At 43.2% G+C, this 26,923-nt stretch overlaps 1 pseudogene; it reads left to right on the top strand.

The window, feature by feature from the left end:
* The first annotated feature begins 256 nt into the window (after positions 1 to 256).
* The window catches only part of LOC135548038 (MOB kinase activator 3B-like), a 60,267-nt pseudogene continuing 33,600 nt past the window's right edge, over positions 257 to 26,923 (top strand).

Below are 26,923 nucleotides of genomic sequence, written 5' to 3'. Positions count from 1 at the left end.
CCCTTGCCGGCTCTACGGTTTGGGAACCACTATGTATGTAGGCTACTTTGTAACAAGACCCTTCTGAGAGATTTGATCCCAGGATTAGGCTGTAATAAATATATCCCCTCACTTTATTTCCAACAGACCATATTGCAATTCAAAGAGAAAGTTGTAGTCCGTTCTCCTTTAGCCCAAAGACCGGCAGATGGCGATATCGATGGAGAATGTTTTAGGTAAAGCCGGTCCACAGGAGGATATGAGAATATTGCAGGCTGCATACAATGTGTTTGGACGGTAAAATGGAAACGACTCGATATCGCCGTCTGCCAGCCTTTGGGCTACTCTCGCTTTGAAACACAAAATCTCATCAATGGGACTGACACCAGAGGTGTAAACTACTTAAAGTAAAAAATACTTTTAAGTCGTTTTTTCGGGGGGAGTATCTGTACTTTATCTACATTTTTGAGTACTTTTGCTTCACTATATTCCTAAAGACAGTAATGTACTTTTTACTGCATACATTTTCTCTGATACCCAAAAGTATTCATTACATTTTGAATGCTTGGCATTTATCAAGAGAACATCCCCGGTCATCCCTATATTTGCTATAGGCGTTTCTATTGTCTCTTTCCTCTCGCGGTGCAACAGCCGTCGCGGGACAGAGGAATGCGTTCATTCTAGTCGAACGACGGCAGGAGAGCGCAACGGTTGGATACAGATAACTGATGTTCAGGTAAGAACGATACGCACTAACAAATAGGCATGTTACATGTTTATACTTTCATGATAAATGTTTTTAAATTGCACTTTAAAGGGTCTTATGTGTATGTGTTTATACCCTGGTCATCCAACGCATAGCGTTATTTTTGCTACATCGAAAGTTTGACCTTTGATGTAAAGGCTAACAATGTTTCAACTTTCGTAACTGTTTGCTCGTTTTCTTTTCGGTCATTTTGGCCTTTCAGTAGGTGTCCGTGTTAACACTGATCAGACTAAGGATCTAATACGCATATTCAAATTGAATAACAGAATATTAGTTTCAATTTCTCAAGTTCTTCATTCTAATCCACTCGTTTAAATTGAATAGAAAGCTGTTTTACATTTTACACATTTTCTACACTGTAAATTGAAGATTTTGATATCGTTTTTCCAATTATGCAATTGATCTCTATTCGTTGGGTGAGGGGAGGGGGTGTAAAATATTGATGTGGCTGGGGGAAACGGGGTAATTTCTAAATATGTGGTTGAAGTGGACGTTACCACTTCAGTTCGGGGAAGAATAGCCTTGTCTACACTATACAATAAAGCGGGACATTTTAATGTGGCCCTTGGAGGCGAAGTCACACACACACACACAACTAGCGCTCCCCAAGGCGATGCGATATGCTACCATTATAACGGCCGTGGTGCGTTGTCAGGACTCCGACTGAAGTTACCTCTTGGTAATGTCACAGACTACTAGAAACATGGGAGTTGCGTGCATCAGACCCTACAGGCTACAATGTTATCCTCAATCCCCTGCGTATACCAACACCTTGCATAGACAGTCTTAATTAACAGCTAGTCATTTACTAATCTGTTCGTAATGGTATGTTGTTTTATGTACACGTCCAAATGAAGTAGCCTCGTAGGTTTATTGTCTTGCGTCGAAAAGGATTGCACGTCCCGGTCGGGCTCATTGGTTGCTCTCGGACGCTTGTGATGGACACCTTTGCAACTTGCATAGCTATGGGGCGTGGGTTCTGGTGAAGCCCAGTCTGAGAGAGCAATTTTACGGTCCATTATTACAGGTAGACAGACTACTGTTCATATAGAGACTAGTGTCTACTCTAGACTACTGTTCACCATATAGAGACTAGTGTCTACTCTAGACTACTGTTCACCATAGAGAGACTGGGGTCTACTCTAGACTACTGTTCACCATATAGAGACTGGTGTCTACTCTAGACTACTGTTCACCATATAGAGACTGGTGTCTACTCTAGACTACTGTTCACCATATAGAGACTGGTGTCTACTCTAGACTACTGTTCACCATATAGAGACTAGTGTCTACTCTAGACTACTGTTCACCATATAGAGACTGGTGTCTACTCTAGACTACTGTTCACTATATAGAGACTGGTGTCTACTCTAGACTACTGTTCACCATATAGAGACTAGTGTCTACTCTAGACTACTGTTCACCATATAGAGACTGGTGTCTACTCTAGACTACTGTTCACCATATAGAGACTGGTGTCTACTCTAGACTACTGTTCACTATATAGAGACTGGTGTCTACTCTAGACTACTGTTCACCATATAGAGACTAGTGTCTACTCTAGACTACTGTTCACCATATAGAGACTGGTGTCTACTCTAGACTACTGTTCACTATATAGAGACTGGTGTCTACTCTAGACTACTGTTCACCATATAGAGACTGGTGTCTACTCTAGACTACTGTTCACCATACAGAGACTAGTGTCTACTCTAGACTACTGTTCACCATATAGAGACTAGTGTCTACTCAAGACTACGGTTCACCATATAGAGACTGGTGTCTACTCTAGACTACTGTTCACCATATAGAGACTAGTGTCTACTCTAGACTACTGTTCACCATATAGAGACTGGTGTCTACTCTAGACTACTGTTCACCATATAGAGACTAGTGGCTACTCTAGACTACTGTTCACCATACAGAGACTAGTGTCTACTCTAGACTACTGTTCACCATATAGAGACTAGTGTCTACTCTAGACTACGGTTCACCATATAGAGACTAGTGTCTACTCTAGACTACGGTTCACCATATAGAGACTGGTGTCTACTCTAGACTACTGTTCACCATATAGAGACTAGTGTCTACTCTAGACTACTGTTCACCATATAGAGACTGGTGTCTACTCTAGACTACTGTTCACTATATAGAGACTGGTGTCTACTCTAGACTACGGTTCACCATATAGAGACTAGTGTCTACTCTAGACTACGGTTCACCATATAGAGACTAGTGTCTACTCTAGACTACTGTTCACTATATAGAGACTGGTGTCTACTCTAGACTACTGTTCACCATATAGAGACTGGTGTCTACTCTAGACTACTGTTCACCATACAGAGACTAGTGTCTACTCTAGACTACTGTTCACCATATAGAGACTAGTGTCTACTCAAGACTACGGTTCACCATATAGAGACTGGTGTCTACTCTAGACTACTGTTCACCATATAGAGACTAGTGTCTACTCTAGACTACTGTTCACCATATAGAGACTGGTGTCTACTCTAGACTACTGTTCACCATATAGAGACTAGTGTCTACTCTAGACTACTGTTCACCATATAGAGACTAGTGTCTACTCTAGACTACTGTTCACCATACAGAGACTAGTGTCTACTCTAGACTACTGTTCACCATATAGAGACTGGTGTCTACTCTAGACTACTGTTCACCATATAGAGACTGGTGTCTACTCTAGACTACTGTTCACCATATAGAGACTAGTGTCTACTCTAGACTACTGTTCACCATATAGAGACTGGTGTCTACTCTAGACTACTGTTCACTATATAGAGACTGGTGTCTACTCTAGACTACTGTTCACCATATAGAGACTAGTGTCTACTCTAGACTACTGTTCACCATATAGAGACTGGTGTCTACTCTAGACTACTGTTCACCATATAGAGACTGGTGTCTACTCTAGACTACTGTTCACTATATAGAGACTGGTGTCTACTCTAGACTACTGTTCACCATATAGAGACTAGTGTCTACTCTAGACTACTGTTCACCATATAGAGACTGGTGTCTACTCTAGACTACTGTTCACTATATAGAGACTGGTGTCTACTCTAGACTACTGTTCACCATATAGAGACTGGTGTCTACTCTAGACTACTGTTCACCATACAGAGACTAGTGTCTACTCTAGACTACTGTTCACCATATAGAGACTAGTGTCTACTCAAGACTACGGTTCACCATATAGAGACTGGTGTCTACTCTAGACTACTGTTCACCATATAGAGACTAGTGTCTACTCTAGACTACTGTTCACCATATAGAGACTGGTGTCTACTCTAGACTACTGTTCACCATATAGAGACTAGTGGCTACTCTAGACTACTGTTCACCATACAGAGACTAGTGTCTACTCTAGACTACTGTTCACCATATAGAGACTAGTGTCTACTCTAGACTACGGTTCACCATATAGAGACTAGTGTCTACTCTAGACTACGGTTCACCATATAGAGACTGGTGTCTACTCTAGACTACTGTTCACCATATAGAGACTAGTGTCTACTCTAGACTACTGTTCACCATATAGAGACTGGTGTCTACTCTAGACTACTGTTCACTATATAGAGACTGGTGTCTACTCTAGACTACGGTTCACCATATAGAGACTAGTGTCTACTCTAGACTACTGTTCACTATATAGAGACTGGTGTCTACTCTAGACTACTGTTCACCATATAGAGACTGGTGTCTACTCTAGACTACTGTTCACCATACAGAGACTAGTGTCTACTCTAGACTACTGTTCACCATATAGAGACTAGTGTCTACTCAAGACTACGGTTCACCATATAGAGACTGGTGTCTACTCTAGACTACTGTTCACCATATAGAGACTAGTGTCTACTCTAGACTACTGTTCACCATATAGAGACTGGTGTCTACTCTAGACTACTGTTCACCATATAGAGACTAGTGTCTACTCTAGACTACTGTTCACCATATAGAGACTAGTGTCTACTCTAGACTACTGTTCACCATACAGAGACTAGTGTCTACTCTAGACTACTGTTCACCATATAGAGACTGGTGTCTACTCTAGACTACTGTTCACCATATAGAGACTAGTGTCTACTCTAGACTACTGTTCACCATACAGAGACTAGTGTCTACTCTAGACTACTGTTCACCATATAGAGACTGGTATCTACTCTAGACTACTGTTCACCATATAGAGACTAGTGTCTACTCTAGACTACTGTTCACCATATAGAGACTGGTGTCTACTCTAGACTACTGTTCACCATATAGAGACTAGTGTCTACTCTAGACTACTGTTCACCATATAGAGACTGGTGTCTACTCTAGACTATTGTTCACCATATAGAGACTGGTGTCTACTCTAGACTACTGTTCATATAGAGACTAGTGTCTACTCTAGACTACGGTTCACCATACAGAGACTAGTGTCTACTCTAGACTACTGTTCACCATATAGAGACTGGTGTCTACTCTAGACTACTGTTCACCATATAGAGACTAGTGTCTACTCTAGACTACTGTTCACCATATAGAGACTAGTGTCTACTCTAGACTACTGTTCACCATATAGAGACTGGTGTCTACTCTAGACTACTGTTCACCATATAGAGACTAGTGTCTACTCTAGACTACTGTTCACCATATAGAGACTAGTGTCTACTCTAGACTACTGTTCACCATATAGAGACTAGTGTCTACTCTAGACTACTGTTCACCATATAGAGACTAGTGTCTACTCTAGAATACTGTTCACCATATAGAGACTAGTGTCTACTCTAGACTACGGTTCACCATATAGAGACTGGTGTCCACTCTAGACTACTGTTCACCATATAGAGACTAGTGTCTACTCTAGACTACGGTTCACCATATAGAGACTGGTGTCCACTCTAGACTACTGTTCACCATATAGAGACTAGTGTCTACTCTAGACTACTGTTCACCACATAGAGAACATCTCTTTCGGTTATTGAAGTACGGTGAAGTGAAGTGGATTTACACCCATTAATGGATTTCCGGTATTGGATTTAAATAATGGGTCCCTGATCTGTTCTACACAGAAATGCATAATTATGGATATGAATGTCATTGGGCACATGTTTGGACAGCACAGCGCAGCACAGTACAGCACAGTAGAGTAGAGTACAGTAAATTACAGTGCAGTACAGTAGAGTACAGTAGAGTAGAGTACAGTAGAGTACAGTAGATTACAGTACAGCACAGTAGAGTACAGTAGATGACAGTGCAGTACAGTAGAGTACAGTTCAGCACAGTAGAGTAGAGTACAGTAGATTACAGTAGATTACAGTACAGTAGAGTACAGTACAATACAGTGCAGTAGAGTACAGTGCAGTAGAGTACAGTGCAGTAGAGTAGAGTACAGTAGAGTAGAGTACAGTACAGCACAGCAGAGTAGAGTACAGTAGATTACAGCGCAGTAGAGTACAGTAGAGTACAGTGGAGTAGAGTACAGTGGAGTAGAGTACAGTAGATTACAGCGCAGTACAGTGCAGTAGAGTACAGTGGAGTAGAGTACAGTAGATTACAGCGCAGTAGAGTACAGTAGAGTAGAGTACGGTAGATTACAGTGGAGTACAGTGCAGTAAAGTACAGTAGAGTACAGTGCAGTAGAGTGCAGTAGATTACAGTGCAGTAGAATACAGTGCAGTAGAGTGCAGTAGAGTACAGTGCAGTAGAGTACAGTGCAGTAGAGTACAGTGCAGTGCAGTAGAGTACAGTGCAGTAGAGTACAGTAGAGTACAGTAGAGTAGAGTACGGTAGATTACAGTGGAGTACAGTGCAGTAGAGTACAGTGCAGTAGAGTACAGTGCAGTAGAGTACAGTGCAGAAGAGGACAGTGCAGAAGAGTACAGTGCAGAAGAGTACAGTGCAGTAGAGTACAGTAGAGTACAGTGCAGTAGAGTACAGTGCAGTAGAGTACAGTAGAGTAGAGTACGGTAGATTACAGTGGAGTACAGTGCAGTAGAGTACAGTGCAGTAGAGTACAGTAGAGTACAGTGCAGTAGAGTTCAGTGGAGTTCAGTGCAGTAGACTACAGTACAATATACGATAATTGGCTTGTACTGTATTCTACTGTATTCTACTGTATTCTACTGTACTCTACTGTGCTTTACTGTAATAAATAGTATAATAAAGACCCATTAAGTTGTTTTATGGGTTGGAGGGGATATCAGAAGAAGTGGATTTATTTGTGACTTGTGCCGAATACAACGTGTAGACCTTCTTTTTAAATTGATTTATTTGACCTTTATTTAACTAGGCAAGTCAGTTAAGAACATTAAGAACAAATTCTTATTTACAATTACGGCCTACCAGGGGCAGAACGACATATTTTGACATTGTCGGCTCGGGGATTCGATCCAAACAGTCGTTCCCATACCGGGAGTCGAACCCGGGCTGCCTGGGTGAAAACCAGGAATCCTAACCTTACCGTGAATTGCTGACTTACAAGCCCTTAACCAACAGTGCAGTTCAAGAAAGTTAAGAAAATATTTAACAAATAAACTAAAGTAAAAAGTTATGAAAAGTAACACAATAAAATAACAATAACAAGGCTATATAGAGGGGTTACTGGTACCGAGTCAATGCGCGGGAGTACAGGTTAGAGATCATTTGTACATGTAGGTAGGGGTGAAGTGACTATGCATAGATAATAAACAGAGAGTAGCAGCAGTGTAAAAAACAAATGGGGGTGGGTCAATGTAAATAGTCTGTTGGCCATTTGGTTAATTGTTCAGCAGTCTTATGACATGGGGGGAGAAGCTGTTAAGGAGGCTTTTGGTCCTAGAATCGGTGCTCCTGTACCGCTTGCCGTGTGGTAGCAGAGAGAGCCATCTATGACTTGGGTGACTGGAGTCTGACAATTTTTTGGGCTTTCCTCTGACACGGCATAGTTTATAGGATGGCTGGAAGCCTGGCCCCAGTGATATACTGGGCCGTACGCACTACCATCTGTAGCGCCTTGCGGTCGGAGGCCGAGCAGTTGCCATACCAAGCTGTGAGGCAACCGGTCAGAATGCTCTCGATGGTGCAACTGTAGAACATTTTGAGGATCTGGGGACCCATGCCAAGTCTTTTCATTCTCCTGAGGGAAACGGTGTTGTCGGGCCCTTTTCACGACTGTCTTGGTGTGTTTGGACCATGATAGTTTGTTGGTGATGTGGACACCAAAGAACTTGAAACTCTCGACCTGCTCCACTACAGCCCGTCAATGTTAATGGGGGCCTCTTCGACCCGCCTTTTCCTGTAGTCAATAACCATCTCCTTTGTCTTGCTCGCATTGAGGGAGAGGTTGTTGTCCTGGCACCTCACTGCCAGTTCTCTGACCTCCTCCCTATAGGCTGTCTCATCGTTATCGGTGATCAGGCCTACCACTGTTATGTCGTCAACAAACTTAATGATGGTGTTGGAGTCGTGCCTGGCCACGCAGTCGTGGGTGAACATGGAGTATAGGAGGGTGCTAAGCACACAACCCTGAGGGGCCCCCGCGTCGAGGATCAGCATAGCAGATGTGTTGTTGCCTACCCTCACCACCTGGGGGCAGCCCGCCAGGAAATCCAGGATACAGTTTCAGAGGGAGGTGTTTAGTCCCAGGGTCCTTAGTTTAGTGATGAGCTTTGAGGGCACTATGGTGTTAAACGCTGAGCTGTAGTCAATGAACAGCATTCTTACATAGGTGTTCCTTTTGTCCATGTGGGAGTGTGATTTCGATTGCGTCATCTGTGGATCTGTTGGGGCAGTATGCGAATTGGAGAGGGTCTAGGGTATCCGGGAGGATGCTGTTGGTGTGAGCCATGACCAGCCTTTCAATGCACTTCATGGCTATTGACTTGAGTGCTACGGGGCGGTAATAATTTAGGCAGGTTATCTTCACTTCCTTCGGCACAGGGACGATGGTGGTCTGCTTGAAACATGTAGGTATTACAGACTCGGTCAGGGAGAGGTTAAAAATGTCAGTGAAGACACTTGCCAGTTGGTCCGCACATGCTTTGAGTACAGGTCTTGGTAATCCATCTAGCTCCACCGCTTTGTGACTGTTGACCTGTTTAAAGGTATTGCTCACATCGGCTATCGAGAGCTTTATAACACAGTCGTCCAGAACAGCTGGTGCTCTCATGCATGCTTCAGTGTTGCTTGCCTCAAAGCGACCATAAAAGGCATTTAGTTTGTCTGGTAGGCTCGCGTCACTAGGCAGTTCGCTGCTGGGTTTCCTTTTTAGTCCGTAATAGTTTTCAAGCCCTGCCACATCCGACGAGTGTCAGAGCCGGTGTAGTAGGATTCAATCTTAATCCTGTATTGACACTTTGCTTGTTTGATGGTTCGTCTGAGGGCATAGCGGGATTTATTACAAGCTTCCGGGTTAGGGCCTCGTTGACACAGGACTTATGGGTTAGGGCTGGAGTGGATTTCAGAAGAAATGGCTTGTGGGTTAGTGCTGGAGTGTATATCAGAAGAAATGGCTTGTGGGTTAGGGCTGGGGCTGGGAAGGATATCAGAAGAAGTGGCTTGTGGGTTATGGTTGGAGTGGATTTCAGAAGAAGTGGCTTGTGGGTTAGTGCTGGAGTGAATATCAGAAGAAATGGCTTGTGGGTTAGGGCTGGGGCTGGGAAGGATATCAGAAGAAGTGGCTTGTGGGTTATGGTTGGGGAGGATATCAGAAGAAGTGGCTTGTGGGTTAGGGCTGGGGCTGGGAAGGATATCAGAAGAAGTGGCCTGTGGGTTATGGTTGGGGCTGGGGTGAATATCAGAAGAAATGGCTTGTGGGTTAGTGCTGGAGTGAATATCAGAAGAAATGGCTTGTGGGTTAGGGCTGGGGCTGGGAAGGATATCAGAAGAAGTGGCTTGTGGGTTATGGTTGGGGAGGATATCAGAAGAAGTGGCTTGTGGGTTAGGGCTGGGGCTGGGAAGGATATCAGAAGAAGTGGCCTGTGGGTTATGGTTGGGGCTGGGGTGAATATCAGAAGAAATGGCTTGTGGGTTAGTGCTGGAGTGAATATCAGAAGAAATGGCTTGTGGGTTAGGGCTGGGGCTGGGAAGGTTATCAGAAAAAGTGGCTTGTGGGTTAGGGCTGGGGTGAATATCAGAAGAAGTGGCTTGTGGGTTAGGGCTGGGGTGAATATCAGAAGAAGTGGCTTGTGGGTTAGGGCTGGGGTGAATATCAGAAGAAGTGGCTTGTGGGTTAGGGCTGGGGTGAATATCAGAAGAAGTGGCTTGTGGGTTAGGGCTGGGGTGAATATCAGAAGAAGTGGCTTGTGGGTTAGGGCTGGGGTGAATATCAGAAGAAGTGGCTTGTGGGTTAGGGCTGGGGTGAATATCAGAAGAAGTGGCTTGTGGGTTAGGGCTGGGGTGAATATCAGAAGAAGTGGCTTGTGGGTTAGGGCTGGGGTGAATATCAGAAGAAGTGGCTTGTGGGAGACCAAAGACTGCAGCAAAGCGAACTCCTTTGTCGGCGACTCTTCCGTCCGATTGGCTGGGGAATGGCTGGCTCACGGAGAAACTCCTTTTTTAGGTCACGTTATAATACAGTATATTAAGTTCATAATATTTCACACCTTGATTTTTCTTATTTTTCAAGCTAAGGTCTTTTTAGGGAGCATAGCCCACCATCTGAACTGAAGCTGATGCCTTAAGACTGTGTGACATAGGAGGAAGTATGAACAAATTCACTGTCCTTTTAACCAAGTTCACTGTCCTTTTAACCAAGTTCACTGTCCTTTTAACCAAGTTCACTGTGCTTTTAACCAAATTCACTGTCCTTTTAACCAAGTTCACTGTGCTTTTAACCAAGTTCACTGTCCTTTTAACCAAGTTCACTGTCCTTTTAACCAAGTTCACTGTGCTTTTAACCAAGTTCACTGTCCTTTTAACCAAGTTCACTGTCCTTTTAACCAAGTTCACTGTCCTTTTAACCAAGTTCACTGTGCTTTTAACCAAATTCACTGTCCTTTTAACCAAGTTCACTGTCCTTTTAACCAAGTTCACTGTCCTTTTAACCAAGTTCACTGTCCTTTTAACCAAGTTCACTGTGCTTTTAACCAAGTTCACTGTGCTTTTAACCAAGTTCACTGTGCTTTTAACCAAGTTCACTGTCCTTTTAACCAAGTTCACTGTCCTTTTAACCAAGTTCACTGTCCTTTTAACCAAGTTCACTGTCCTTTTAACCAAGTTCACTGTCCTTTTAACCAAGTTCACTGTGCTTTTAACCAAGTTCACTGTCCTTTTAACCAAGTTCACTGTCCTTTTAACCAAGTTCACTGTCCTTTTAACCAAGTTCACTGTCTTTTTAACCAAGTTCACTGTGCTTTTAACCAAATTCACTGTCCTTTTAACCAAGTTCACTGTCCTTTTAACCAAGTTCACTGTCCTTTTAACCAAGTTCACTGTCCTTTTAACCAAGTTCATTGTCCTTTTAACCAAGTTCACTGTCCTTTTAACCAAGTTCACTGTCCTTTTAACCAAGTTCACTGTGCTTTTACCCAAGTTCACTGTCCTTTTAACCAAGTTCACTGTCCTTTTAACCAAGTTCACTGTCCTTTTAACCAAGTCCACTGTCCTTTTAACCAAGTTCACTGTCCTTTTAACCAAGTTCACTGTCCTTTTAACCAAGTTCACTGTCCTTTTAACCAAGTTCACTGTGCTTTTAACCAAGTTCACTGTCCTTTTAACCAAGTTCACTGTGCTTTTAACCAAATTCAAGCAGAAACTCACCCCCAACCTGAATTAACATTTCTTAGGACTTTGCTAGAAAAAACAATAGACAGGGAAACACAGCCAGATTCTTATCTAATCAACTCAATTTAAATGATAGGAGCGCACCACTGTGTCGCTCCTCTTTGAACTATCCGCTGTCCAATGAACAAAATAACAGTTTCTCTGTAACAATAAATCCATTGTACTTACAGTACAATATAACATACAAATTCCTAGCTCTTTATGAAACATGACAATTTCATTCGCACGGTAACATTAATTGACCAATTACTGTACCTGTACACAGCACATCTGTAAATAGCACACCAAACTACCTCATCCCCATACTATTACGTACCCTCTTGTTCTTTTGCACCCCAGTATCTCTACTTGCACATCATCATCTGCACATCTATCACACCAGTATTAATGCTAAATTGTAATTATTTTCACCTCTATGGCCTATTTATTGCCTTACCTCCCTACTCTTCTACATTTGCACACACTGTACATAGATTTTTCTACTTTTCTTTTCTATTGTGTTATCGACTGTACGTTTGTTTATGTGTAACTCTGTGTTGTTGTTTATGTGTAACTCTGTGTTGTTGTTTATGTGTAACTCTGTGTTGTTGTTTTTGTCGACACTGCTTTATCTTGGCCAGGTCACAGTTGTAAATGAGAACTTGTTGGTGAAATAAACTACCTGGTAAAATAAAGGTGAAAAAAACAACAATTTCTAATGACTTTACATGACATTTCCTTGGTCTTCACACCCCTCCTGGCGTCAGTGACCCCAGGACTTCCGTCTCTTCCTCGAGAGATGAGGTGTGTTTGAACCTCGCGATAGTCCACAGACGGTCAGCCACCCAAACAATGTCATAAATGGAGTCATCACTAAGCGCCTGCAAGTCGCCAGTCACAGTATCACCTTCACTAATTCTCCCACTACAGTCTTTCCAATTATTAAAACACTATCTGTACCATGAATTGGAAATGTTGAGATTTTAGTGTGAGCAGAATGGCCGGCGAGGAAGTGGTTTATACCCACCTATAGACCTACCATATCTAGGCCTATACAGTACCTACAGTAATATATTCACACCCCCTTTGACTTCTTCTACATTTTGTTGTGTTACGTTGAGATTTTATGTCACTGACCTACGCAGAGTAACCCATCGTTTCAATTAAAAAATAATTAAAAAATGTAGAAAACATTAAAAGCTAAAAAATGTCTTGAGTTAATAAGTATTAATAAGTGTTTTTGCTTTGTCATGAGGTATTGTATGTAGATTGGTGAGGGGGTACTATTTAATGGGGGTAGAAGCTGTCTCGGAGCCTGTCTGAGAGTCGATGCTCCAGTACTGATGCCAGACAGTAGCAGAGCGAACAGTCTATGACTTGGGTGGCTGGAGTCTGTGGCAATTTTTCGGGCACGTCTGATATAAAGGTCCTGGGTGGCAGGAAGCTCGGCCCCAGTGTAGTACTGGACTGTCCGCACCACCCTCTGTAGCGCTTTGTGTTCAAGGGCGGTGAATTTGCTCTACCAAGCAGTGATGCAGCCAGTCTAGTAGCTCTTGATGGTGCAGCTGTAAAACTTTATGAGGATCCAAGGGACTTTGCCAAATCTTGATGATAGTGTTGGAGTCGTGCTTGGCCACACAGTCGTGGGTGAACATTCAGTACAAGAGAAGACTAAGCACGCCCCCTGAGGGTCCCCTGTTGTTGCCTACCCTCAGCACCTGTGGCAGGCACGTCAAGAAGTCCAGGATCCAGTTTCAGAGGGAGGGTTCAATCCCTGGGTCCTGAGCTTGGTGATGAGCTCGAAGAGGACTATGGTATTGAACACTGCTGTCCACGTACAGCATTCTCACATAGTTTTTCACCTCCTGGGTCCCGAGCTCGGAGAGGACTATGGTATTGAACACTGCTGTCCACGTACAGCATTCTCACATAGTTTTTCACCTCCTGGGTCCCGAGCTTGGTGATGAGCTCGGAGAGGACTATGGTATTGAACACTGGGCTATAGTCCACGTACAGCATTCTCACATAGTTTTTCACCTTCTTGTCCAGATGGGAGAGGGCCATTAATATCTAGGCCTATAGAGTACCTTCAGTATGGGATGGGAGAGGGCAGTGTGAAGCATCATCTGTGGATTTCTTGGGGCAGGATATGTGATTTGGAGTGGGTCCAGGTTGATGATGTGTGTCATGAAGTAATTATAGTAATTATACATGTGAGTGCTACAGGGGGATAGACATTCAGCCAGGTCATCTTGGAGCTCTTGGGAACATGTTGGGATTACAGACTGGGACAAGGAGAGATTTATTATGGATCACCCGTTAGTTCCTGCCAAGGCAGCAGCTACTCTTCCTGGGGTTTATTGTGGATCCCCATTAGTTCCTGCCAAGGCAGCAGCTACTCTTCCTGGGGTTTATTATGGATCCCCATTAATTCCTGCCAAGGCAGCAGCTCCTCTTCCTGGGGTTTATTATGGATCCCCATTATTTCTTGTCCTTCCTAACTCGGACGATGCTAAGCCTATTGTGCGTCGCCCCACAGACCTCCCGGTCGCGGCCAGTTACGACAGAACCTGGGCGCGATCCCCTACCTGGTCTGAAACTAGATCCCATACTGGTCTCTGGTGGCACAGCTGGATCCCCCTACATACTGCTGAAACAGATCCCTACATACTGGTCGCCCTTGACCACATACTGGTGCCACCCGGAGGCCCCCCTGATCCCCTACATACTGGTCTGAAACTAGATCCCCCTACATACTGGTCTGAAACTAGATCCCCTACATACTGGTCTGAAACTAGATCCCCTACATACTGGTCTGAAACTAGATCCCCTACATACTGGTCTGAAACTAGATCCCCTACATACTGGTCTGAAACTAGATCCCCTACATACTGGTCTGAAACTAGATCCCCCTACATACTGGTCTGAAACTAGATCCCCCTACATACTGGTCTGAAACTAGATCCCCTACATACTGGTCTGGAACTAGATCCCCTACATACTGGTCTGGAACTAGATCCCCCTACATACTGGTCTGAAACTAGATCCCCTACATACTGGTCTGGAACTAGATCCCCTACATACTGGTCTGGAACTAGATCCCCTACATACTGGTCTGAAACTAGATCCCCTACATACTACATACTGGTCTGAAACTAGATCCCCTACATACTGGTCTGGAACTAGATCCCCCTACATACTGGTCTGGAACCCCCTAGATCCCCCTACATACTGGTCTGGAACCCCCTACATACTGAAACTCCCCTACATACTGGTCTGAAACTAGATCCCATACTGGTCTGACATACTGGTCTGAAACTAGATCCCTTACATACTGGTCTGAAACTAGATCCCCTACATACTGGTCTGAAACTAGATCCCCTACATACTGGTCTGAAACTAGATCCCTTACATACTGGTCTGAAACTAGATCCCCCTACATACTGGTCTGAAACTAGATTCCCCATACATACTGGTCTGAAACTAGATCCCCCTACATACTGGTCTGAAACTAGATCCCCTACATACTGGTCTGAAACTAGATCCCCTACATACTGGTCTGAAACTAGATCCCTTACATAGATCTGGTCTGAAACTAGATCCCCCATACAAACTACTGGTCTGAAACTAACTAGATCCCCTACATACTGGTCTGAAACTAGATCCCTTACATACTGGTCTGAAACTAGATCCCCTACATACTGGTCTGAAACTAGATCCCCTACATACTGGTCTGAAACTAGATCCCCCTACATACTGGTCTGAAACTAGATCCCCTACATACTGGTCTGAAACTAGATCCCCCTACATACTGGTCTGAAACTAGATCCCCCTACATACTGGTCTGGAACTAGATCCCCTACATACTGGTCTGGAACTAGATCCCCTACATACTGGTCTGGAACTAGATCCCCCTACATACTGGTCTGGAACTAGATCCCCCTGAAACTAGATCCCCCATACTGGTCTGAACTAGATCCCCTACATACATCTGGAACTAGATCACCCTACATACTGGTCTGAAACTAGATCCCCTACATACTTGTCTGAAACTAGATCCCCCTACATACTGGTCTGGCTAGATCCCCCATACATACTGGTCTGGAACTAGATCCCCCTCATTCTCCTCCATGGAACTAGATCCCCTACATACTGGACTGAAACTAGATCCCCTACATACTGGTCTGAAACTAGATCCCTTACATACTGGTCTGAAACTAGATCCCCCTACATACTGGTCTGAGTGACTAGATCCCCTACATACTGGTCTGAAACTGATCCCTTACATACTGGTCTGAAACTAGATCCCCTACATACTGGTCTGGAACTAGATTCCCTACATACTGGTCTGAAACTAGATCCCCTACATACTGGTCTGAAAGATTACATACTGGTCTGACTGATCCCCTACATACTGGTCTGAAACTAGATCCCTTACATACTGGTCTGAAACTAGATCCCCCTACATACTGGTCTGGAACTAGATCCCTACATACTGTCTGAAACTAGATCCCTTACATACTGGTCTGAAACTAGATCCCCCTACATACTGGTCTGAAACTAGATCCCCTACATACTGAGTCTGAAACTAGATCCCTTACATACTGGTCTGGAAACTGATCCCCCTACATACTGGTCTGAAACTAGATTCCATTGGTCTGTGACTAGATCCCCTACATACTGGTCTGGAACTAGATCCCCTAAATACTGGTCAAAACTAGATCCCCCTACAACTGGTCTGGAACTAGATCCCCGTACATACTGGTCTGGATGTCCCCCTACATACTGCTGTACAGAAACCCAGCCTAAAACCCCAAACTGCAAGCAATGCAGGTGTAGAAGCATGGTGGTCTGGAAAATCCCAAAACCTAGGAAGAAATCCCTTACATACTGGTCTGAACCAGATCCCCCTACATGTGGTATGAAACTAGTCCCCTCATACTGGTCTGAAACTAGATCCCCCTAACAGAACATGGCCAAGATGTTCAAATGTTCATAAATGACCAGCATGGTCTGGAACTAATAATAAGGCAGAACAGTTGAAACGGCTGGAGCAGCCCTGAAAACACGGCCAGGTGGACTGGGGACAGCAAGGGAGTCATCATGCTCAGGTAATTTCTGGGGCATGGTCCTAGGGCTCAGGTCCTCCTCCATAGAGAAAGAAAGAGAATTAGAGATCCTCTAGAGGACAGGAAGTTATGTGGGGTGGCCAGTCCTCTTCTCAGTGACTGATCCCTAGAGGACAGGAAGTTACATTGTCAGTGACTGATCCCTAGAGGACATGGAAGATTTGACTGATCCCTAGATTTACATTCAGTGACTTCCCCTAGAGGACAGGAAGTTACATTGTCAGGACTGATCCCTCTAGAGGACAGGAAGTTACATTGTCAGGGACTGACCCTCTAGAGGACAGGAAGTTACATCGTCAGGGACTGACCCTCTAGAGGACAGGAAGTTACATTGTCAGTGACTGATCCCCTAGGGACTGGAAGTTCACTCATCGTCCGTAGGCTTCCTAAATCAAATCAAATCAAATGTATTTATATAGCCCTTCGTACATCAGCTGATGTCTCAAAGTGCTGTACAGAAACCCAGCCTAAAACCCCAAACAGCAAGCAATGCAGGTGTAGAAGCATGGTGGTTAGGAAAAACTCCCCAGAAAGGCCAAAACCTAGGAAGAAACCTGAAAGAACCAGGCTATGTGGGGTGGCCAGTCCTCTTCTGGCTGTGACCGGGTAGAGATATAACAGAACATGGCCAAGATGTTCAAATGTTCATAAATGACCAGCATGGTCGAATAATAATAAGGCAGAACAGTTGAAACTGGAGCAGCAGCACGGCCAGGTGGACTGGGGACAGCAAGGAGTCATCATGTCAGGTAATCCTGGGGCATGGTCCTAGGGCTCAGGTCCTCCTCCGAGAGAAAGAAAGAGAATTAGAGAGAGCATATGTGGGGTGGCCAGTCCTCTTCTGGCTGTGCCGGGTGGAGTTATAACAGAACATGGCCAAGATTTGATTTTGATATTTGATTCCCGAGTAGGAAGTTACATTGTCAGGGACTGACCCTCTAGAACAGGAAGTTACATCGTCAGGGACTGACCCTCTAGAGGACAGGAAGTTACATGGTCAGGGACTTCTAAGGACAGGAAGTTACATCGTCAGGGACTGTCGTTCATCACGTCCGTAGTTTTCTTTGTCTGTCTTTTTCCACGCCCTTGGGTCTTGCATTGCTACATAACCATAGTAAAAGTATTTTGGGCAAATTGATAATACTTCCCAAAATACTGGTATCTTAAAAAGGGTGACCATAATATATTGGTAGTTTAAAGGTGTTGAAAGGGTGACCATAATATACTGGTAGTTTTTATGGTGTTTAAAGGGTGATCATAATGTACTGGTAGTTTAAAGGTGTTGAAAGGGTGACCATAATATACTGGTAGTTTAAAGGGTGACCATAATATACTGGTAGTTTAAAGGTGTTGAAAGGGTGACCATAATATACTGGTAGTTTAAAGGGTGACCATGGTATACTGGTAGTTTTAAGGTGTTTAAAGGGTGACCATAATATACTGGTAGTTTAAAGGGTGACCATAATATACTGGTAGTTTAAAGGGTGACCATAATGTACTGGTAGTTTAAAGGGTGACCATAGTATACTGGTAGTTTTAAGGTGTTTAAAGACCATGGTATACTGGTAGTTTTAAGGTGTTTAAGGGTGACCATAATATACTGGTAGTTTAAAGGGTGACCATAATATACTGGTAGTTTAAAGGGTGACCATAATGTACTGGTAGTTTAAAGGGTGACAATAGTATACTGGTAGTTGTAAGGTGTTTAAAGGGTGACCATGGTATACTGGTAGTTTTAAAGGTGTTTTAAGGGTGGCCATAGTATACTGGTAGTTTTAAGGTGTTTAAAGGGTGACCATAGTATACTGGTAGTTTTAAGGTGTTTAAAGGGTGACCATAGTATACTGGTAGTTTTAAGGTGTTTAAAGGGTGACCATAGTATACTGGTAGTGTTAAGGTGTTTAAAGGGTGACCATAGTATACTGGTAGTGTTAAGGTGTTTAAAGGGTGACCATAGTATACTGGTAGTTTTAAGGTGTTTAAAGGGTGACCATAGTATACTGGTAGTTTTAAGGTGTTTAAAGGGTGACCATAGTATACTGGTAGTTTTAAGGTGTTTAAAGGGTTACCATAATATACTGGTAGTTTTAAAGGTGTTTACAACCATAGTTTACTGGTAGTTTTAAGGTACCATAGTATACTGGTAGTTTAAAGGGTGACCATAGTATACTGGTAGTTTTAAGGTGTTTAAAGGGTGACCATAGTATACTGGTAGTTTTAAGGTGTTTAAAGGGTGACCATAATATACTGGTAGTTTTACAACAATGTACTGGTAGTTTAAAGGGTGACAATAGTATACTGGTAGTTGTAAGGTGTTTAAAGGGTGACCATAGTATACTGGTAGTGTTAAGGTGTTTAAGGGTGACCATAGTATACTGGTAGTGTTAAGGTGTTTAAAGGGTGACCATGGTATACTGGTAGTTTAAAGGTGACCATAGTATACTGGTAGTTTTAAGGTGTGTCAAAACCTGGTCACTGAGTTAACTACCTTTCATCCAATTCCCACCAGAGGAGTGATTTGTCTGAATAGGTTGTGTGTGCAAGGTCTCAGAGGAAAGGAATGTGTGAGTGCGGTTTGGTTACAGAAGTGTTTGCCAAGCACAGAGAACCTGGTTAAACATTGACTGAACTGAACATGGACTCTGTGTGATACTGTATATGAGGGCTTCAAACGTCTAGATACATTATTCTCTCACCTTTTAATAGATGAAAAAAAATCACCTTTATTTAACCAGGTATGCCAGGTGAGAACAAGTTCTCATTTACAACTACACCATGGCCATGATAAAGCAAAGCAGTGTGACAAAAACAACAACACAGAATTACACATGGGATAAACAAACATACAGTCAATAACACAATCGAAAAATCTATATTCAGCTTGTGCAAATGTAGAAGATTAGGGAGGTAAGGCAATAAATAGGCCGTAGTGGCGAAGAAATGACAATTTATCAATTAAACACTGGAGTGGTAGATGTGCAGAAGATGAATGTGCAAGTAGAGATACTGTGGTGCAAAGGAGCAAATAAATAAATAACAATATGGGGATGAGGTAGTTTGATGGGCTGTTTACAGATGGGCTGTGTACAGGTGTAATGACCGGTAAGCTGCTCTGGCAGCTGATGCTTAAAGTTAGTGAGGTTAGTGAGTCTCCAGCTTCAGGCATTTTTGCAGTTCGTTCCAGTCATTGGCAGCAGATAACTGGAAGGAAAGGCGGCCAAATGAGGAGCTGGCTTTGGGGATGACCAGTGAGATATACCTGCTGGAGTGCGTACTATGGGGGGGCTGCTATGGTGACCAGTGAGCTGAGATAAGGTGGGGCTTTACCTAGCAAAGACTTATAGATGACCTGGAGCCAGTGGGTTTGGCGACGAATATGAAAGTGAGGACCAGCCAACGAGCATACGGGTCGCAGTGGTGGGTAGTATATGGCGCTTTGGTGACAAAACGGATGGCACTGTGATAGACTGCATCCAGTTTGCTGAGTAGAGTGTTGGAGGCTATTTTGCAAATGACGTTGCTGAAGTCAAGGATCAGTAGGATAGTCAGTTTTACGTGGGTATGTTTGGCGGCGCCTTGTTGCGAAATAGGAAGCCGGTTCTGGATTTAATTTTGGATTGGAGATGTTGTTTTTTTATATTCTTTTGAAATGTACCCCTTTTTTTCTCCCCAGTCTAACCAGACACCTAGGTATTTGTAGTTCTCCACATATTCAGAAGTCAGAACCGTCCAGAGTAGTGATGCTAGGCGGGCGGGCGGGCAGGAGCAGGCAGCGTCGGTTGAAGAGAATGCATTTAGTTTTTACTAGTGTTTAAGAGCAAGTAAAACAGTGTTCAATATATAATCCTAGATATTCATAAGGGTTGCTATAGCGTCGCTATAAGTCATTCATGGGAAGGAAACGGTACAGTGGTGCGTTTGCTTTACACATAGTATTCCCCGTCTCCTGTGGCAGGATACTTTAGGATGTTTGGGAACAGGAATGATCATAGTCAACTTGAAACCTTGAAACATGTGGGGTTTTGAGACTGGGAGAGGATGAAAATGTCAGTGAAGATGCCTGCTAGCTGGTCTGCACATGCCCCGATGACACACCCTGGAAAACCGTCTGGCCAAGCGGTCTTACGAGTGTTGACCTGTTTTAATAACCTTACTCCACGTTAGCCTCGGAGAAAGAGGGATCACTCAATCTTCATGATCAGTGGGGTGCCTGGGGCTCTCTGTTGTTTTTTTGTGAAAGTGTGCATAAAAGGCATTTAGTTGGGCTGGTAGAGAGGCATCTTTGGGCAGATCATGGCTAGGGCTTCCTTTGTTGTCCGTAATTCACTGTAGCCACATCCGTTGAGGGTCGGAGACATGTTAATGGGATTCCACCTTGCTCCGATATTGTCATTTTGGCTCTGAGGGTTATAGCAGGACTTCTCGTACGCGTTCGTGTCCTCAGCTGAAGCCTTAGGATTGGCTGCGATAGACCTGTGGAGCGGTAGCTCTTTTCTTTAGCTTTTTACGTGTAACAGTATAACTTTAGACCATCCCCACGCCCATACCCGGGCGCGAACCAGGGACGATTGAAACGCTATTTAAACGCGCACCGCTAACTAAGCTAGCCATTTCACATCCGTTACAAACGCACGACTCAGTGTTTTTTAATCAGGACGTTTGATTGGGGAAGCAGAGAACCTTCACTGTGAAGACAATGTTGGCGATGCATTTCCTGATGAATCAGGTGACCGAGGTGGTTAGCTCGTCAACGCTATCGGAGAAGTCCCGAACATATTGCTAAATCTGATAAATCTGAATTATACATTTTTGGGTGATCTTGATCAGGATGGGTTGATGCCAGCTTCTGATAGGCTGAAAAAATGGTGCCGACAGAGGGGCTGCCTCGCTTCTAGCTCTTAGGAAACTTTGCATTATTTTGTTTTTTTAAATATATAATTTTTTACATCGTTAGCCCACAAAATGTTTTGAGTTATTACATGCAGCCGGGAAGAACTATTGGATATCAGAGCGGTAACTCACTAGCATTACGACAAGGAATATGACTTTCCCGAAGCGGATTCTTTGTTCGTACCCCCAGGGCAATAGGACTGATTCCAGAGGCCGACCCAAAACAACGCTGGCGGAGGAGAGGTACTCGGAATGGTCTTCTAGTCCGACTTAGGAGGTGTGCACACCCCACCGCTTCCAAGTATGTTACTCGCTAACGTTCAGTCTCTGGATAATAAAGTTGATGAGTTCACGATGAGGTTTCTTTCCAGAGAGACATCAGGGATTGTAACATACTCTGTTTCACAGAAACATGGCTCTCGCTCTACTGTCTGAGCCTGTCCAGCCAGTTGGGTTCTCAGTTCATCGCGCAGACAGGAATAAATATCTCTGGGAAGAAGAAGGGTAGGGGTGTATGTTTCATGATTAAAGACTTGTGGTGTAATTGTGATAACATACAGGAACTCAAATCCTTCTGTTCACTCAACCTAGAATACCTCAAAATCAAATGCCGAGCAGATTATCTCTCAACGTTAATTTTCTGCGGTTATAGTCATGGCCGTGTATATCCCCCTCAAGCCGATACCACGATGGCCCTCAAAGAACTTCACTGGACTTTATGCAAAATGGAAACCACATATCCTGAGGCTGCATTTATTGTAGCTGGGGATTTTAACAGCTTGAGGAAAAGGCTGCCGGTTCTATCAACACATTGACTGTAGTAGTCGCTGCGAAAACACTCGATCACTGTGACTCCAACTTCCGGGATGCCTACAAGGACCTCCCCCGCCCTCCTTTCGGCAAATCTGACCACAACTCCATTTTGCTCCTCTCTTCCTATAGGCAGAAATTCAAACAGGAAGTACCTGTATTAAGGTCTATTTAACGCTGGTCTGACCAATCGGAATCCACACTTCAAGTTTGTTTGATCACGCAGACTGGGATATGTTCCCGAGAATAACATTGACGAATACACTGATACGGTGACTGAGTTCATAGGAAGTGTATAGGAGATGTTCTGTTCCCCTGTGACTATTAAAACCTACCTAACCAGAAACCATGGATAGATGGCAGCATTCGCGCATAACTGAAAGCTCAAACCACCGCATTTAACCAGGGCATTTAACCAGGGCAAGGCGACTGGCAATGGCCGAATACAAGCAGTGTAGTTATTCCCTCCGTAAGGCAATCAAACAGACAAAATGTCAGTATAGGGTGGAGTCGCAATTCAACGGCACAGACACGAGACGTACAGACAATCATGGACTACAAAGGAAAACCAGCCATGTCGCGGACACCAACGTCTTGCTTCTGGACAAGCTAAACACCTTCTGTGTGTTCTCTTTTTGACTGTTTTGTATATTTGCAGTCAAAACGCCAGAATTTACTCCATCTCCATCGCTATCATACTCTAATTCCATTGATTTTTAAAACCCGTAGCAACACAACATGGTAGCAGCACAAAACATGGTACAAACATTATTAGGCACAGACAAACAGCACAAGGGCAAGAAAGGTAGAGACAACAATGCGTCTTTGAATGAATAGATTAAAGATACAACTGTCCAGGTTGAGTGTTTGTTGCAGCCCGTTCCAGTTGCTGCAGTGAACTAAAAAGAGGAGCGACCCAGGGATGTCGCTGCTCTTAAAGGATGCATGTTTTGGAATATTTTTGTGTTCTGTACAGGCTTCCTTCTTTTCACTCTGTCATTTAGGTTAGTATTGTGGAGTAACTACAATGTTGTTGGCATCACGTGTCTTAGTGACGTGAATTAAAATCCCCGGCAACAAGAACAGCAGCCTCCATGATCCGTGGAGTTTCCTGCTTGTTGTTTTTGTTGTCCTGAGATAGAATGTTTACAACAGTCACGATAACAGATGAAAACTCTTCTCAAGGGGTAGAAGCGTGGCATTTCACATCAGTCATACCAAGATAGGACTTCCACACCATTTACTGTTGATGGTGTTCTGGAATGTTTTATAGCTTTATCTTCAGAATTTGTTCTTATTAACTGACTTTGTCTAGTTAAATAACGGCAATTAAGTTTAAATCTTCAGAACCCTCTTTGGTTTCTCTTTACAGCTCTGAAATACCAGTGAGTTGGTGGCCATTTTAAAAATATTTAAAAACCCACATAGGATTAGGTCGAGGTATTGAGTGATTGGACTTTGCCCTCGTCATCAGATGATGATCCCATGAAATCATGGCCTTGGTTCACATAGGTGCCGTGTTCTTTGGTTTGCATGTCTTTCTGTCTGTCTGTATGTGCCAAGCCATGCTATTTAAACACTGTTTGCATTGTCAGATGTAATCTTGCTCCATCTGCAAAAACAAACAGACATTAATTAGTGTTGTTGCAATCTGAGAAAGAGCAAATAATGTGTGAATACAATTGTAACCTGGATTCCTACCATAATATCACTGGACATCAGATGGATGACCTCAGACCTTGGATATTCCAGGATGAGATAGTGAAGGCTTTGTGTTCCATAAAGTGTCCAATGTTGTTGGTCGTGTGGTTTGGTCTCAGGCCTCTCTCTCTCTCTCTCTCTCTCTCTCTCTCTCTCTCTCTCTCTCTGTCTCTCTCTGTCTCTCTCTCTGTCTCTCTGTCTCTCTCTCTGTCTCTCTGTCTGTCTGTCTGTCTGTCTGTCTGTCTGTCTGTCTGTCTCTCTCTCTGTCTCTCTGTCTGTCTGTCTCTCTGTCTGTCTGTCTCTGTCTCTCTGTCTGTCTGTCTCTCTGTCTGTCTGTCTGTCTGTCTGTCTGTCTGTCTGTCTGTCTGTCCTCGTCCACTCAGATTGATTCAACTCTTAGTTACTTTCTGCTTCAAGCTGTATTTAGGAACTGTCTGTGTGATTTGGGTTTTACTTCTACTACAGAACGTCTGTATCTGCTATTTATGGAATATCCCTCCTGCTCGTTCTTCCGCATGTAAAATGGGCCCTAGACCTGTTGTTACATGTTTATAGACAGTATATAACATCCTTCCACTGTAGATAGGCCCTAGACCTGTTGTTACATGTTTATAGACAGTATATAACATCCTTCCACTGTAGATAGGCCCTAGACCTGTTGTTACATGTTTATAGACAGTATATAACATCCTTCCCACTGTAGATAGGCCCTAGACCTGTTGTTACATGTTTATAGACAGTATATAACATCCCTTCCACTGTAGATAGGCCCTAGACCTGTTGTTACATGTTTATAGACAGTATATAACATCCTTCCACTGTAGATAGGCCCAAGACCTGTTGTTACATGTTTATAGACAGTATATAACATCCTTCCACTGTAGATAGGCCCTAGACCTGTTGTTACATGTTTATAGACAGTATATAACATCCTTCCACTGTAGATTGGCCCTAGACCTGTTGTTACATGTTTTATAGACAGTATATAACATCCTTCCACTGTAGATAGGCCCTAGACCTGTTGTTACATGTTTATAGACAGTATATAACATCCTTCCACTGTAGATAGGCCCTAGACCTGTTGTTACATGTTTATAGACAGTATATAACATCCTTCCACTGTAGATAGGCCCTAGACCTGTTGTTACATGTTTATAGACAGTATATAACATCCTTCCACTGTAGATAGGCCTAGACCTGTTGTTACATGTTTATAGACAGTATATAACATCCTTCCACTGTAGATAGGCCCAAGACCTGTTGTTACATGTTTATAGACAGTATATAACATCCACCACTGTAGATAGGCCCCTAGACCTGTTGTTGCATGTTTATAGACAGTATATAACATCCTTCCGCTGTAGATAGGCCCTAGACCTGTTGTTACATGTTTATAGACAGTATATAACATCCTTCCGCTGTAGATAGGCCCCTAGACCTGTTGTTACATGTTTATAGACAGTATATAACATCCTTCCACTGTAGATAGGTCTAGGACCTGTTGTTTACATGTTTATAGACAGTATATAACATCCTTCCACTGTAGATAGGCCCTAGACCTGTCACCTACATGTTTATAGACCGTATGTAATATCCTCCACAACACCCACCCGTAGCTTGGCTCCAGCAGGTGTATCTCGCTGATCATCCTAAAGCCAACACCTCATTTGGCCGCCTTTGCGTTCCAGTTCTCTGCTGCCTGTGACTGGAGCAGATTGCAAAAAATCGCTGAAGTTGGAGACTTTTATCTCCCTCACCAACTTCAAACATCTGCTATCTGAGCAGCTAACCGATGTGCAGCTGTACATAGCCTATCGGTAAATAGCCCACCCAATTTTACCTACCTCATCCCCATACTGTTTTTTATTTATTTACTTTTCTGCTCTTTTGCACACCAATATCTCTACCTGTACATGACCATCTGATCATTTATCACTCCAGTGTTAATCTGCAAAATTGTAATTATCGCCTACCTCCTCATGCCTTTTGCACACAATGTATATAGACTCTTTTTTTTTCTTTTTTTCCTACTGTGTTATTGACTTGTTAATTGTTTACTCCATGTGTAACTCTGTGTTGTCTGTTTACTGCTATGCTTTATCTTGGCCAGGTCTGTCAGTTGCAAATGAGAACTTGTTCTCAACTAGCCTACCTGGTTAAATAAGGTGTTCTCAACTAGCCTACCTGGTTAAATAAAGGTGAAATTAAAAAATAAATAAAATAAAATAGGACCTGTCACCTACATGTTTATAGAAAGTGTAACATCCTTCCGCTGTAGATAGGCCTAGGACCTGTTGTTACATGTTTATAGACAGTGTAACGCCAGTTTATTGTATGTTTAGACTCTAGCCCGGTCTTATATGTAATGCAAAGATACATATAAGAGCACAGTTAGCTAAACACACAGTTAATATAAACACACGGTTAATCTAAACACACAGTTAGCTCAAACACACAGTTAGCTCAAACACACAGTTAGCTCAAACACACAGTTAGCTAAACACACAGTTAGCTCAAACACACAGTTAGTTCAGACACACAGTTAGTTCAAACACACAGTTAGCTAAACACAGTTAGCTAAACACACAGCAATACCATGGTCATAAACCCTAACAGCATCTATACCATGGTCATAAACCCATAACAGCATCTATACCATGGTCATAAACCCCACAACAGCATCTATACCATGGTCATAAACCCACAACATCTCTATCATGGTCATAAACCCACAACAGCATCTATACCATGGTCATAAACCCACAACAGCATCTATACCATGGTCATAAACCCACAACAGCATCTATACACGGTCATAAACCCATAACAGCATCTATACCATGGTCATAAACCCATAACAGCATCTATACCATGGTCATAAACCCATAACAGCATCTATACCATG

This window comes from Oncorhynchus masou, chromosome 11 (assembly GCF_036934945.1).
Source record: "Oncorhynchus masou masou isolate Uvic2021 chromosome 11, UVic_Omas_1.1, whole genome shotgun sequence".
In the NCBI taxonomy this organism is placed as follows: Eukaryota; Metazoa; Chordata; class Actinopteri; order Salmoniformes; family Salmonidae; genus Oncorhynchus; species Oncorhynchus masou.
This window is presented reverse-complemented; position numbering and strand designations above follow the sequence as displayed.